Raw genomic sequence first — 13,846 nt, 5'->3', positions numbered from 1 at the left:
ATAGCCTGAAGAGCATCCCTGCTTGACAACAATATGCTAAAACACTTGCGGGAAAAATGCAGAAGGCGATAGTCCTTGGATCACTCAGCGTTCTCAGGGTGCACGAAACTTTTGCCGGATCGTCGTATTGATTCCGTTACAGAATGTACGCGCCTATCTCACGGTCGTGAGACGTGGTTGTGACTGAAATTTTACCGCGATTTCGCTTGGAGCGGGTGCAATTTTTCAGATTTTCGGCAGGAGTATTGTGCGCCCTTCCACCAAGTTTTCTCCAAAATATTTCGACCTCCTCTGGTTTGGGTGGGTGTTCGACAGTAACTGGAGGGTCTTGGAAGAGTCGAGATGTGTCAGAGAGAAACGGTTGATTTTCTCTGACCCACCTCTCCCTCCGCTCTAGACTTGTCTTAGCGTCGGATAGTATCCGTATTCTCTCAACAATATGCTGCCTGATGATCAGCAGCTTTGACTTGTTAAGTGTGTGATAACGGGTCCGGAGTTCGCGCGCGAACTTTCGAACCTTGGCCGTGAAATTCCTGCCAGATGTGATGTAGTCAATCACACACTGAATGCGGGACGCGTACTGTCTTGCCCAGCCTATCTTTATGGCAAGTTGATGCATTCGTCTTTTGGTCTTATGATCAACCGTTGGTTTTGTTTATGGTTCGCATCGGCCAAAGCTCTCGCTGCATTATACACACAATAATTGATAGCCCAGAGGTCGGATTCTCCGGAAAAATGTCCATGAAGCTCGTCATTCATTTCAGCCAGATCTTTAGGCTTAAAAGAAGCCTTGATGTTGATGTTTCTCCGGGTCTTAAAGCATCGCTCTTCCTCTATTGGATGACTGCCCGCGGTTGGTCTTAGTGTCGCCTCTCTTTCTCTGTTGCCGGCTTGTTCTAGCTGTGTTAGAGTAGGCGTTTCGCTTACATAGCCCCTTCTTCGGAGTAGTTCGGCATGGTTTCGCAGACGTTGTTGCGAAAAGTGCGATAGCTCCGGGTTTTTCTTGCACCGCAGAGCGTGCAGCCGGTTCAGGGGCCACACTCGCATCGGAGCACTCTAGCAAGTCGTGATTTAGTCGCTCCGTCCACCTAAAGGTCCCGAGATTCCGCTGATCCATCGCATCGAATCCATTTTCATTGGCTCCCTCAGCTCTAGAGTGGTCGGCATTGTTGGTCGACCCATTCTCGGGAGCCCTGTGCGTTCTGTTGTTTCGAACTGCACTAACTACAACTATGTTTGGTTTTGTCATTGTTGTTCCCACGAGAAGCTAGGGAAAGGGGTTCGTCCATCCTTGTAGAGCCCCGCATGCAAGGCTGCGTACTCTGAGAGGTCACCCGGTTTCCCAGATACACCGTTCTAGACACCTCATCCAGGTTCTATTCAGCTTTCGGCCCGGTTTTCACACCTCCGCTTGGGGGTTAATTCCTTCTGGACCACCCCTGGACAATTGCCGGCGAGTGCCTATTTATTTTTGTAACCATATTCCGCAGAAAACCTCTAACCACAACCTGAAAACGCGTTTGGTGGCTTTGTCATAGGCCCTTCGGTTTGATTCTAGAGGAAGCAAAACCGAACCGAGTGGTTCCGGTACCGGGAATCGAACCTGAGCCTTCTGGGCGAAAGCCAGATATCCGGTATATATACGAGGTGTGTTCAAAAAGTAAGGTGACTTCAATTTTCGCTTACCACGTACATTCAAGTTTTAAATTGTTTGTTTTGTTGTGTTGGTACACTCGTCACGATCATATGTTTACAGTTTTGACTATATAACTCGTGTTGTTTGTCTGGCAGAGGCGTAAAAGGTTAGAAGGGTTCGGTGTGCTCGGCGATTTTCTTCTTTCGAAAAAAATGGAGCAAAGAGTTTGCATTAAATTTTGTGTGAAAAATGGAATCCAGTGCTCTAAAACTCTTAAAATGTTGACAGTTGCATACGGTGAGTCTACTGTGAGTAAGAAAAATGTGTATAAGTGGTACAAGCTGTTCCAAGAAGGCTTAGAAGATGTCGAAGACGAACCTCGCCCTGGACGTCCCAGCACGTCAACAACAGATGAAAACGTTCAAGCAGTGGAACAAATGGTGTTGAAAAATCGCCGAATTACCATTAAAGAAGTTGCTGAAGATGTTGGCATATCGGTTGACTCATGCCATGCTATCTTTTCGGACGTTTTGGGCATGAGACGTGTGTCAGCGAAATTTGTTCCAAAACTGTGGGTATATGGTTATGACGTCGAAACTAAAGCCCAATCGTCTCAGTGGAAGCATTCTGAGTCTCCAAAACCGAAAAAAGCACGTCAAGTTCGGTCAAATGTGAAAGTTTTGCTCGCTGTCTTCTTTGATTACTGTGGCGTAGTGCATCAGGAATTCTTACCACAACGTCGTACGGTCAATAAGGAGTATTACCTTCAAGTGATGCGCCGTTTGCGAGAGGCGATACGCAAAAAACGTCCGGAACTTTGGAAAAACAATTCGTGGCTTTTGCATCACGATAATGCACCTGCTCATTCATCGTTGCTTGTGAAAGATTTTCTGACCAAAAACAGCACCACAGTCATGCCTCAACCTCCATATTCACCGGATTTGGCCCCCAGTGACTTTTTTATTTTCCCAAAACTGAAGAGACCCATGAAAGGACATCGATTTTCAACGATTGAGGAGATAAAAACTGCATCGCTGAAAGAACTCAAGGCTATACCACAAAATGATATCAGAAGTGCTTCGACGATTGGAAAAAGCTTTGTCACAAGTGTATTATATCTGAGGGGGATTACTTTGAAGGGGACAACATAAATATTGAGGAATAAATGAATATTTTTTGAGAAAACCATAGTCACCTTATTTTTTGAACACACCTCGTAAAGAAGGAGCCAAACAGAAGTTTCAATGCGGTGATAAAAGAACAATCAGAAATCACTAATACATCTTCCAAGAAAAAATTGTAAGTGTCTTTATTATCTGTAAGCAGAAAGAATAACATAATTTATTGGGAATGGCTAAACTATCATACGTCCTCTGATCTCCAAAATCATAACTAGAAAGTGTAGGTAAGAATTTAAAGATACATTTAAATTTGCATATAAAAGAGTTTTTTTAGAAAAATGTTTGGAAATAAATGTGTTTACTTTAATTTTTTATTTATTAAGATGGAAATTCTATCCGAAAGACTTTGATTTCGATGAAAACTTATTTTTATTATTCAATTATTGTTTTAAATTCCACTAAACAACCATAAAAATACTTTTATGCCAAAAATAAAATACATGTTTGAAATGTTGTTTATAATTTCTAGTTCTGATTTTAGAACCATGTGGCGAAATGGTCTACCACTATTCTTAATATTTGCAAGATTTGTGTGTAAACCATAAAACTTATACATCTTACCTATAGAAGCAACCCAGCCGAAGGTATTAGGTGGTGCATTTAGTTCCTTGGGGTTCTTAATTTCCCAGAAAATAGTATAACTTTCTCATATCGTAAAAAATACTGCGAAAATCAATTTATAAGGATGCTTTAAGTCCAGGGTGGCCTCTGGACCGGGAAACCTAGAAAACCGAGCAATGACCGTAATTCGAAAATCTTCTACTTGAAAAATCTTCCATTATAAATTTTCGTTTTTAATGTAAATAACTTTAAAATGCAGTATGGAATAATTAAAAATTAAAAGCGTTTGAAGTTGAAAATTTTTCATAAAAACATTTTTATTTGATTCCCTATAAATATAAATTAATTATTTTTTAAATGAATCTGTACTTTAAATATTAAAAGGGAACAATAACTTATTAGACAAAACCATTTTTTCAGAGACAATCTCATTCCTTCAAACACATTTGTGCAGTACTTTAATGTAGGTTTCCAATTTGACCAACCGGCTTGATCCATTGACATTAAACTAATTTTGTTAACTAGCAAACCTAAGCACTCCGAAAGAAATTGTCTATTCGCTGTTCTGTGTTCGTTGCCACGTCGACACTTCATTTTCTGTGCAAGTGTAAAGTAACCACAACCCATTTTTCACCTCGAGCATTGCGATCCTGAAAGGAATCCGGATAAGCGGTAACTAACTGCTCAACAGCTCGTTCAAATGCAGCTAATGGAATTGCCATTTTAATGCCACGTAACTGATCGACAGCCTCATTTACAAAGTATGATGTTAACTTTTTATCATTCTCCTGATCTTCTAGTCTCTGTATTTTTGAGCGAGCACAACGATTCCAATGAAATTTAAGATCAGATCACTCCGCTTCGAAACTTCTTCGCTTGCAGTTTGGCTTTATCCTTTGTGAAGCTGAATTTTCTTCGTCTAGAGTAGCGTCGTTCGTTTCATTATAATTTTTTCAGGCAGCAGATCGTCCATCGAACTATTTGTTACCTTATTTTCTTCTTGGATTTTGGACTCTGCGTTGACTTTTTCACAATCATCTGTAGTATTCTGAACGACCTGGTTCACAACGGGCGACTGCCAAGATTTATTGTCCTGAAGTAAAATGAAAAGATCTCCTTGCGCATGGAAAGCTTCTAGAAGCTCATCATCTTCGACCTCTGTACCATCTTTCTGCAAAACTAGTCTGGAACCATTGATATTCAGTTTCTCGTTCCCCTTAGAAATAATATTATGAAGTACGAAATGAATGTAATGTTTTGGTAGTTTTTCCGAAGTAATGCTTTAAGAAAACTGGATGTTTCATTGAACAACACAGTTTTCTCAGTGAACGTAAGTGTACATCTCAAAAATAAGGAATCGTGAGATATTGTTGAAGGCTTTCTCAAAGAAAAAATGCAGTAGTAAATTTAAGGAATTTGTAAAGTTTTTAGCAACTGTTAATGCTATAATGAATGAGTGAAAAGTTTATCAAATAATGTAAAATTAGGTGAATAATTCGTTTTTTGTTTAAATTATTGTAGTCGCGTCCGTACATAATAATATAGTAAATTACTTGTTATTAGTTTGATTAGTCTAATCTTAATAATACAATATAGTGCTTATATTTAATATCGCTACCATCACGCCAAAGGCACGAGTCTGCCATTTTAGCGATTTTCACCTGATAGCATTTCTGGGGTCTCAGGGACCTATTCTGTGACCTTTGGAGGCTCTTACTATGGTTCCGATCATAAACGCCAAAAATCGAAGAGAAATTTATATAATAAATCGATTAATTTCGACCAATTAAAATATTGAAAAAATGTTTTTCGCAACTATAAAGATGCAGTTTTGTATCTTTGGAGTGGTGGTAACAATATATAGTACTTACATGTTTGAAATATTTATACTTCTGGATAAAATGGTTCATATTTTGGTAAGAAAACTGGAATTGAGTGGGTAATATATTCTAGTAGTGGGTCGGGGGATAACAAAGCAGAATGTGGAGAAATGGAAATCTCGTCAGCAAGACGGTTAAACCCATCATTTTTTAGCACTTATAAACACCAACTTTCTTGCTCTCTGCAATCTCTACAGTTTTGCCCAAGAAATGTAGATTGGCGTGATTTGAGTGAAGCTTTGGACGTAAGTTAACTGTAGGAAAAAATTTCACTCGTAAATCTAAATATTCATGTATTACATCGTTTAAAGAAGCTACCTGACAAAAAGATAACACTGGAGCACAAGTTAATGAACTGACTTTCCTTAAACGGAAAACCATTTGCCAAACCTTGTCTTCAGGAGCTTTAATAACATGGGCAACGACTACAGGGAATGAAAGTAGGAGCTTTCTGATTTCAGAGGCAGATCCAGTTATCTTCTTCTTTTAAATATTAATTAGGGGCACGTTGTCTGCACTCAAATCTACCAGGGGTGTTAGTTGAAGTTTGCCGGTTTTACTCTTAGATGTCGCTAGAGATATGTATACATTTCTATGATTTGGCATCTATGTCATATTTTTCTATGGACTATAACCTTCAAAAATACACAATTCCATTCTGCCAAAATAATAGCATCCTAGTTCTTTACCTCAGTGAATATTTCTCCATATGTGAACATGCCCCAGTGATTAGAACATGTGAGACATGGTTTCGTTAATTTAAAAGTGGAGATTTCGATTTAACAGACAATGAACATCCTGGTGCAGCGAAAATGTTCGAAGACGAGGAATTGCAGGCGTTATTGGATGCAGACCTAACCCAATCGCAACAACGGTTTGAAAGGAAATCTTTTCTGCATCGAATTGCCACGGGGGACGAAAAATAGATTTATTTCGAAAACCCGAAGTGGAAAAAATCATGGCTTTCACCTGGTGAGGTCGGCCTATCGACTCCAAGGCTAAATCGCTTTGGCCGTAAGACAATGCTCTGTGTTTGGTGGGACCAGTGTGGTGTGGTGTACTTCGATTTATTAAAACCTGGTGAGATGGTGAATACGGGTCGCTATCGACAACAAATGATCAATTTGAATCATGCGTTGATCGAAAAACGGCGGGAAGGGGTCCGAAGAAACGGCAAAGATATCCTACAACATGACAACGCACCGTCTCATACCGCTAAAGTGGCGAAGAACACATTAAAAGCATTGAATTGGGAAATATTATCGCCTCCGCCGTACTCTCCAGACCTCGTCCCGTTCGACTATCACCTTTTCGCATCGATGGGACATTCATTCAAATCCATGATTTGCCTGAAAGATGGGCAAAATGTGTAGAATCCAATGGTCAATACTTTGAATAAAAAATTTTGAAGATTCCCTTGAGAATTAAGAGTTTTCTTTAATGAAAAAACTGACAGATTTCAACCAACACCCCTGGTACAGACAATCTAATCGCTTGCTGGTTAAAATTTAAGTATCCACGTCGAAACCATTTTTGTTTTGTCTAATATTTATTGCAAATAGTAAATCAAAGGGGACGAATGCTTCAAATAGATCATGTGCAATACAAAGTGGCATACCTGGATTACAAATGTGATAGTGCTTTAGTGAATTTAGTACTGAATTACGCCAGATACCTTGACACATTTTACCCGTAGCTTCCGCTTCCATTGCACAAAGTGTATAATTTACAGGATCTCTTAACTTTTGCACTGCATAAATGTCAGCTAAAAATTGTATCCTAGTAATAAAACAAAATCGGCAAAAGTGACTGGCCGTGCTGAAATTTTGCATAATGCAACTAATGTCAAGTTATCTGTTTTGGATCTCAAATGTGGTGGTAAATTAAGCACAATTAAATAAACGCCAACAACTTTAAATATAGTTTTTGATAATCCTATAGGATTACATAGTTCAAACGCATCTTGGAATAGACCTAATTCAACCGCCTTGGAGTTAGAAGCAAAGCAATCATTGTTTTTTATACAATCCCCGTCATCAATATCGAAAAATGCATTCTTGTTGGTACGCTCACGAGTCATGCAGTAAGCACGAAACTGCTCGTTGCTTAAGAGAAAAACCTATCTCTATAATACGAGTTTCTGAGTAAACCTTTCTTACCCTGAGAATTTATTATGCCAGACAAGCTTTGCTGAAATATTCGCAACATAGCTTCTTTATTTTCAATATTCAAATCCGTATATTCTCAAAGTGACTTATATTTGTCAGAACTCATGTCTAAAGCGGTACTAATGCCTTCTATTACACCTTAGAGGAAGGCGGGGCGCGACGGAACAGGCGGGTAAAATAGAACGCTACTATATCTGGAAAAATCTTCATACTTCATGTTTGATATCAATTTATTAAATAAAAATAAGTCTAATGATTTGAGGTAAGTTTAAAAAGAATTGATATTTTATGTAAATTGTATCAAAAAGTAAGTGCAAATTTTTAGTACTTCAGAACTCAGCAATAGTGTAATTTTCGAGAGAAAGTAATGTACTAATAATGTTCTTATCCCATTTTCCCTTACAAGAATTTCAAAAAATAATGTTTAAATTTTTTGTTCTTGGCATTAGATTTAATGATAAATTATTTATAAAAGTAAATTACGGATTTCAAATAAAATTGTCATTGGGGGCGAGGTGCAACAACACCGGAACATCCGTGAATTTTACCTGTCGCAGTCACTGTCTGTCACTGGCAGCCACTGTCAGTGTAGCCTGTTGCCGGTCGGGATAGTTGCGAGATATTTGTAACAAATAAAAAGTGATAAAGTACATGATTTAAGTTATTAAAATGCGAAATTGTAAAAGGAAGATTGTTATTAGGTTAATTTCTGCCTAAAATACGTATTTTAATATTATATGTCTTCCAGTTGGTGTTCCATGGCATACATTTTGATTTGTCGCTTACTTTTTTTTTAATTTTCAAAAAATGTTACGAACTAAAATTGATATTCCAATTGTTCCATACCGCCCCACCATGCGTTCTATTTTAGCCGCCGCGTGTTCCATATCGCCACAACCAACGTACAGTACTTAATACTTAATTTCTGAAAAATGAGTTCGCTCTATTTAGAAAAACATATGTGCAACTTGTAATTGATAAATTGGAGAAAATTTTAATTAATATTTGCTCCTGCAAGTCCTTACAGGTTACAACTTTATTAGCGTCAAAGATTTTGTGCACCGTCTCGCCCCACCTTCCCCTATATAATCGGTTCGGTAGCAAACATTTTCGCACTCTGTTTTGCATACATCTGTGCCAAACTCATCGTTTCACATCGAATGTTAACTATTTCAAGTCGCACAAGTGTATGTTTAGGCAATTAAATTCTTTTAGCTGCACTTTTATTTAAAAATAATCTTTCATTTGGAAACGTGATTTCCTCCATGACTGGATTTAAATTTAAATCTATGCTATTCTTCATATCAATACTATTTTCCACATCCATACTTTCATTCACAACATCTTCAATCTCACCCCCATTGCATCGGGTAATTTGAATTAGAAAGAAATTTTTCGTTTTAAATGTTATTTTTTAAACTTCTACACATTGGAAAAGTGCATTCAATTGTATTTGCTGGTTCTTGAGAATGTTGGTATATATGTTTTTTTTCAAATCACTTCCGCGTTTAAATTTTAAATAACAGTGCTTTTGTTTACAAATGTACTCCCCTGTTTTATATCTGCCATGAATTCGATAATTATGATTTCTAAAGTTAACATATTTAGAAAATTCCTGATTACATTCTGCGTGTAAACATGCGAATTTTCTATCTGCGACTTCTTTGTGGAGAAGTTATTGTTTATTGTAAAGTTTGAGTCTGCAAAATTTTTCGTCACAAAAGTTGCAGTTAAACATTTTTAACTTCTAGCATCCGTCCAGAATATGAAATTCTTGTTCCTGGAACACATTTTTCATATAATCTAATGTTCTATGGATACTATATTTTAAGAAATGAGAATGATAATGGGATAACCACTAAAAATAAATTGTATGATGAACAAAAATTAATGGTAAATCGTCATCTAGGTTTAATTAGTTAGAGAATATAGGTAATCCAACTGCTTTCTTACTTGTGGGTAACTGCATTTTTAGTTATGATGACTATTTAAGCCATTAAAGGTGATTAAGAAAAATATAGTAGAGCCTTAAGAAACTAAGATGAGTGCTTGGAAGTTTAAATTTTTTTCACTTTGATTAACAAAGAATTTATTTCTTCTAACTGAATTCTTAATTAATTTAACTGCGAAAATTAGTCAAGAGTTATTACAAAATATTAGAGTTATTGTAACGACTCACCTTAGTTCCCCAAGGCCCTAGAATATTTTTCTTACTTGAGGGGAGAATCTCAAGTGAATTGTTAGGAATAAAATGATTTCTAAAAACTTAAAAAAAAATGTATTCTGATAAAACTTTGTAAAAGTCTGAGTATACATTTTTGCATATATTATGAATAAAAAATGGGGACTTATAAGTTATTAAAAATGATTTAATTGTAAGTCACGTGGTTTGTTGCGTATAGTCTTAACGTTAAGGAATTTAATTTTAATATTCTGTATTTGGTTCATTACATAATGATAAGACGATTAAAAAAGAAAGAAGAAAATCGGTTAATACGTTCAATTTCTGGATACACCTTTTTTCTCTCTTCTCCGATTGTACAACAAAAAATACTGAAAGAAAAAGATGCTGCGCCCAAAATTGGAAACTGTTAAAGGGGAAAAGCATGGAATTTACATTTATTTTACATTCATTTTCTTATTCATTCATTTCATTATTTTAATTTTATGGTGGCAAGTTTCAATTGAAAACTCTGCAATCATAGACAATCCTAATTTTCCTATCTTTGTTCTTTAATCTTTATTTGTTTCAAATACAAATGTTTGCGTCAAATGAATGTGCTCTTAGTCAGAATTGATTAAATTTTTTGCTTTAAGCTTAATATCATGTGGTTCAATTGCATTGCTTTTCATTCAAGAAATTAAAATATTATTTACAGAAAGCGGAGGAACCTTCTTTTTCGAGGTGGTGACCTAGCCATATAATTATAAAATTAAATGGCACAATGTGTACTGTTTATACTATGTTAAAATTTAGAAAAAATTATAAATATATTTCCAATCGATTTACAAGATGGAGTGTTTGCGAAATCAATCCATGCTAATAAATTTTATCCCCCCCCCCCCCCCCCCCCCCCCCCCCCCACTGCGCCCCCTAAAAATAATCATCTTTACCCAAAAAGAAAATACAACATTTCAATAAAGTATTTAAAGTTTTGACTGAAATAGATCAATTTCCATTAAAACAAATAAATTTTCAGCTAAAGAAAAAATTAATATGCAAAAAAACCTTCGTTTTTCAAATAAAAAGATGAATTTTAAATTAAAATGATGAAACCCCATCAAAAATAATTAATTTATAACAAGAGTTTAACTTGCAGCCAAATAATTAAATTTTTATTCCAAAAAAGATTAATTTTGAATGAAAAATGTACTGCTTAAAATACAAATCAAGAAAGATTTTAATTTTTATAGGAGTCACAGTGGTTCAGCCTTGTGGCGTGCATTTTTAAGCATCAAACGTTTCTGTTTCTTATAATTCCTGAAAACGTAATCACAACTGATGAAAGGGAGAAAAAGGGGAATAGGCGGCTGACTGTGATCCTTGTTAACGTAACTACCTGGAAGTCTTATAAATGAAAAATATATGATTTGAAATTCACTCGAGAACTCGAGATTTCGTGAAACACCTCCCACCACTTGCCACTGAATCTACGCGTCTCATCTATACCCCACCCGTGAGCCGCATCAACGACCTATCTATGTCCGTGAGAATGTAGTTGTAAGTGGAGAGGGAATATTTCATGAGTCTTCCCTCTCTCCTAAAAGTCGCTTCTATCGAGTCGACTTCGACCGCTCGCCCTGAAAAATCTCACTTTTCAGAATAAGCCCCCTTTCTTCGGCGCACATCACATATTTAGAAGCATTTTCATATAATTACCTTTTCCAAAATTCGAAGTTGGCCACAATCGTCAAAGAGTCTTAATCTTGTTTACACAAACAAGATACTACATTAAAAGTTAATCTTTGGTTAAACTCCACGTCGTGCAAAACCAAAATGTCGCAAAATGTAAACAAACGAAATTCGTACCAAATGGTAAGCGGCACATATGATCCAAATTTACGTCGTGCAAATTATTCTGCGGCGTTCGTTCGTGGGAACTTACTCCCTCGCAATAAAAAAGCACTAATCGTCCAAATTTACATACACTTTCATAGGCTTAGTGCCCAAAGTAAGTTTATCATCTTACGTAAGCTTACTATGTCCCACACCGATCGGATCATTTTCATCAACGAACGTAGTCATTTTACAGTTAACTGCAAATAGAACAACCTTCGTTCTATTTTCACATTGTAACCTGCAGTGAAATCAAACTAGATTGCAAATAAGTACTATAGTATCGTAAATTAATCAGGTTATATATTGTAATTTGAAAATACAATTTTGTAGAGATTAAATGGCGCTACACAATTGCATGAAAAACTATTCAAAAGTAAAGAAAAATGCAATGAACATTATAAGCGAATAAAGAATAATTTTACCTGCATAGTTTTCGCAAAAAAATACAAGACAAACAACAAATTTTACATAGTTTTTCGTTCACGAGAGACTGCCAAGCGGTAATGCGGTAACACTGCATATGGTGGTCTTCGCGTACAACGTTGCCGTCACCCCTTCTGAGACCGTTTGCGTACATAGTCTGTACGATTGTGGGTATGTATCTCAAATGTACTCTGGCAAAAGTTTCCATGGGCCGCTGAGCCATTACCGTGCTACTTGAGGCTTCCAGACAGGCCGAACTTTCAGCTGAGACAGTCTTCCCACAAATACCTTAATCCTTGTCGGTTGGCCTACTTGCGGTTCTGGCCGATGAGCTTCCTGATAGGATATTAATTAATATATATTCAGAAATAGTTAGACTGTTCAGGAAGGCTCAGGATGTACAAAAATCGTCAGAACAGCTGACCATTTGTGATGATTCCTGACTTTTTTTTAGAAGGTAAAGTTTTACTTAAGAGAAAAAGTGTGGGGTTGAAGGGGATACAGCTCTAGAGCTGTGGTTGTCGCGCTCTTGACCAATTCAGGGTACCCTGGCCGGGATGACCCACGACCTACTTTCTGGTAAGTTACGTGCAAGCTTGGGCAGACTATTCTTTTTCTCATGAGTCCTTTGTTCGAAAAAGAGTTTCTGATTAAAAAAATCTTAATTTTTCATTCAGTGATATGAAAGTAATATATTTGGAATCGACGTATTTTTACGATTCCAAAGACATATAATTTGTCTACAAAGGTTGCAAATTTGAGAAGTATTTAGTATTAAATTGAATATTAAGCTGAAGCTTCTTGATATTAGACTCCCAGTTTCAGTTCTACTTCCCCCCCTCTCCCAACCCTCCCTTATTAACTGAAGTTTTTGGTGGGACTGACGTTAGAACTACAATCTCCACCATATGACGATTTGATACTTAACTTTGACATGATTTCGACTCAGAAAATAAACTTATTGCATAAAGGTGTTAGTTGGGCGTATAATCTAAACAATGAATAATACAAACTACAAAATGGCCTCGGAAAGGACTGGAACTTTTAATGACAAAAGGCATGCGCACGGAAAATCTAAAGGTCATGTTTCAGGAGACGAATGGAGACAGGGTGTTTGGAATGCTAGGGGAGTAAATGATCTCAAGGTAAAAGAATTGCGTGAAACTATGGACGTGAAAAAACTAGATATTTTATGCGTGCCCGAAACAAAGAAAAAGGGATGCGAAACTAAAGACATAAAAAACGGCGTGTTGAAAGGCGGATTTGAAATATTGTCAGGAGTAGACTGTGAATCACATGGTAAACAAGGAGTAGGTCTCATTTTGAATGAAAGAGCAAAGCAGCATCTCGGAGACCATGGCTTCGTGTCTCTCAGACTGCTGTGGGCTAGAATGAAAGTAGGAATCAGAAGATTATTTATTATAGCATGCTACGCGCCGGTTGATAGTGATCCTAGAGAAGTAAAAGGCGCCTTCTGGGACACTTTAAATGACACAATAAACATCTGCGAACATGGGGAAAGAATAATTCTACTAGGAGACATGAACGGTTGGGTGGGCATCCAAAAACAGGATACGTAAAGAGTATTAGGTAATTTTGGGGATCCAAGAACAAACTATAACAGAGATAAATTAGTTGGTCTATGCTTAGAAAGGGGTCTGTTTATTACAAATACTTGGTTTAGGCATTACACCTGGTCTAAAGGAAATATCCGCAGTATAATTGACTTTGTTGTTGCGGAGTTAAAGATACAAGGGTCATGAGGGGTCCTGAATGTAATACTGATCATTACCATCTGATCTCAAAAATTAACTTTGGTTGGGGTTGGAGAAAAAAGAGACCCAAGAAAGCAAACCAAACGCGAATCAAAATTGAGAACCTACAGAAACCGGATGTGCGAATAGATTTCCAAAATAAGATAATCGAAAGCATAGATA

At 36.9% G+C, this 13,846-nt stretch overlaps 1 protein-coding gene across 1 annotated transcript in view; it reads left to right on the top strand.

The window, feature by feature from the left end:
* LOC117172505 (dedicator of cytokinesis protein 7) overlaps window positions 1-13,846 on the top strand; it is a 204,912-nt gene that overhangs the window by 177,874 nt on the left and 13,192 nt on the right. The window lies entirely within an intron of this gene.

Source organism: Belonocnema kinseyi, chromosome 5, assembly GCF_010883055.1.
Source record: "Belonocnema kinseyi isolate 2016_QV_RU_SX_M_011 chromosome 5, B_treatae_v1, whole genome shotgun sequence".
Classification (NCBI taxonomy): domain Eukaryota; kingdom Metazoa; phylum Arthropoda; class Insecta; order Hymenoptera; family Cynipidae; genus Belonocnema; species Belonocnema kinseyi.
This window is presented reverse-complemented; position numbering and strand designations above follow the sequence as displayed.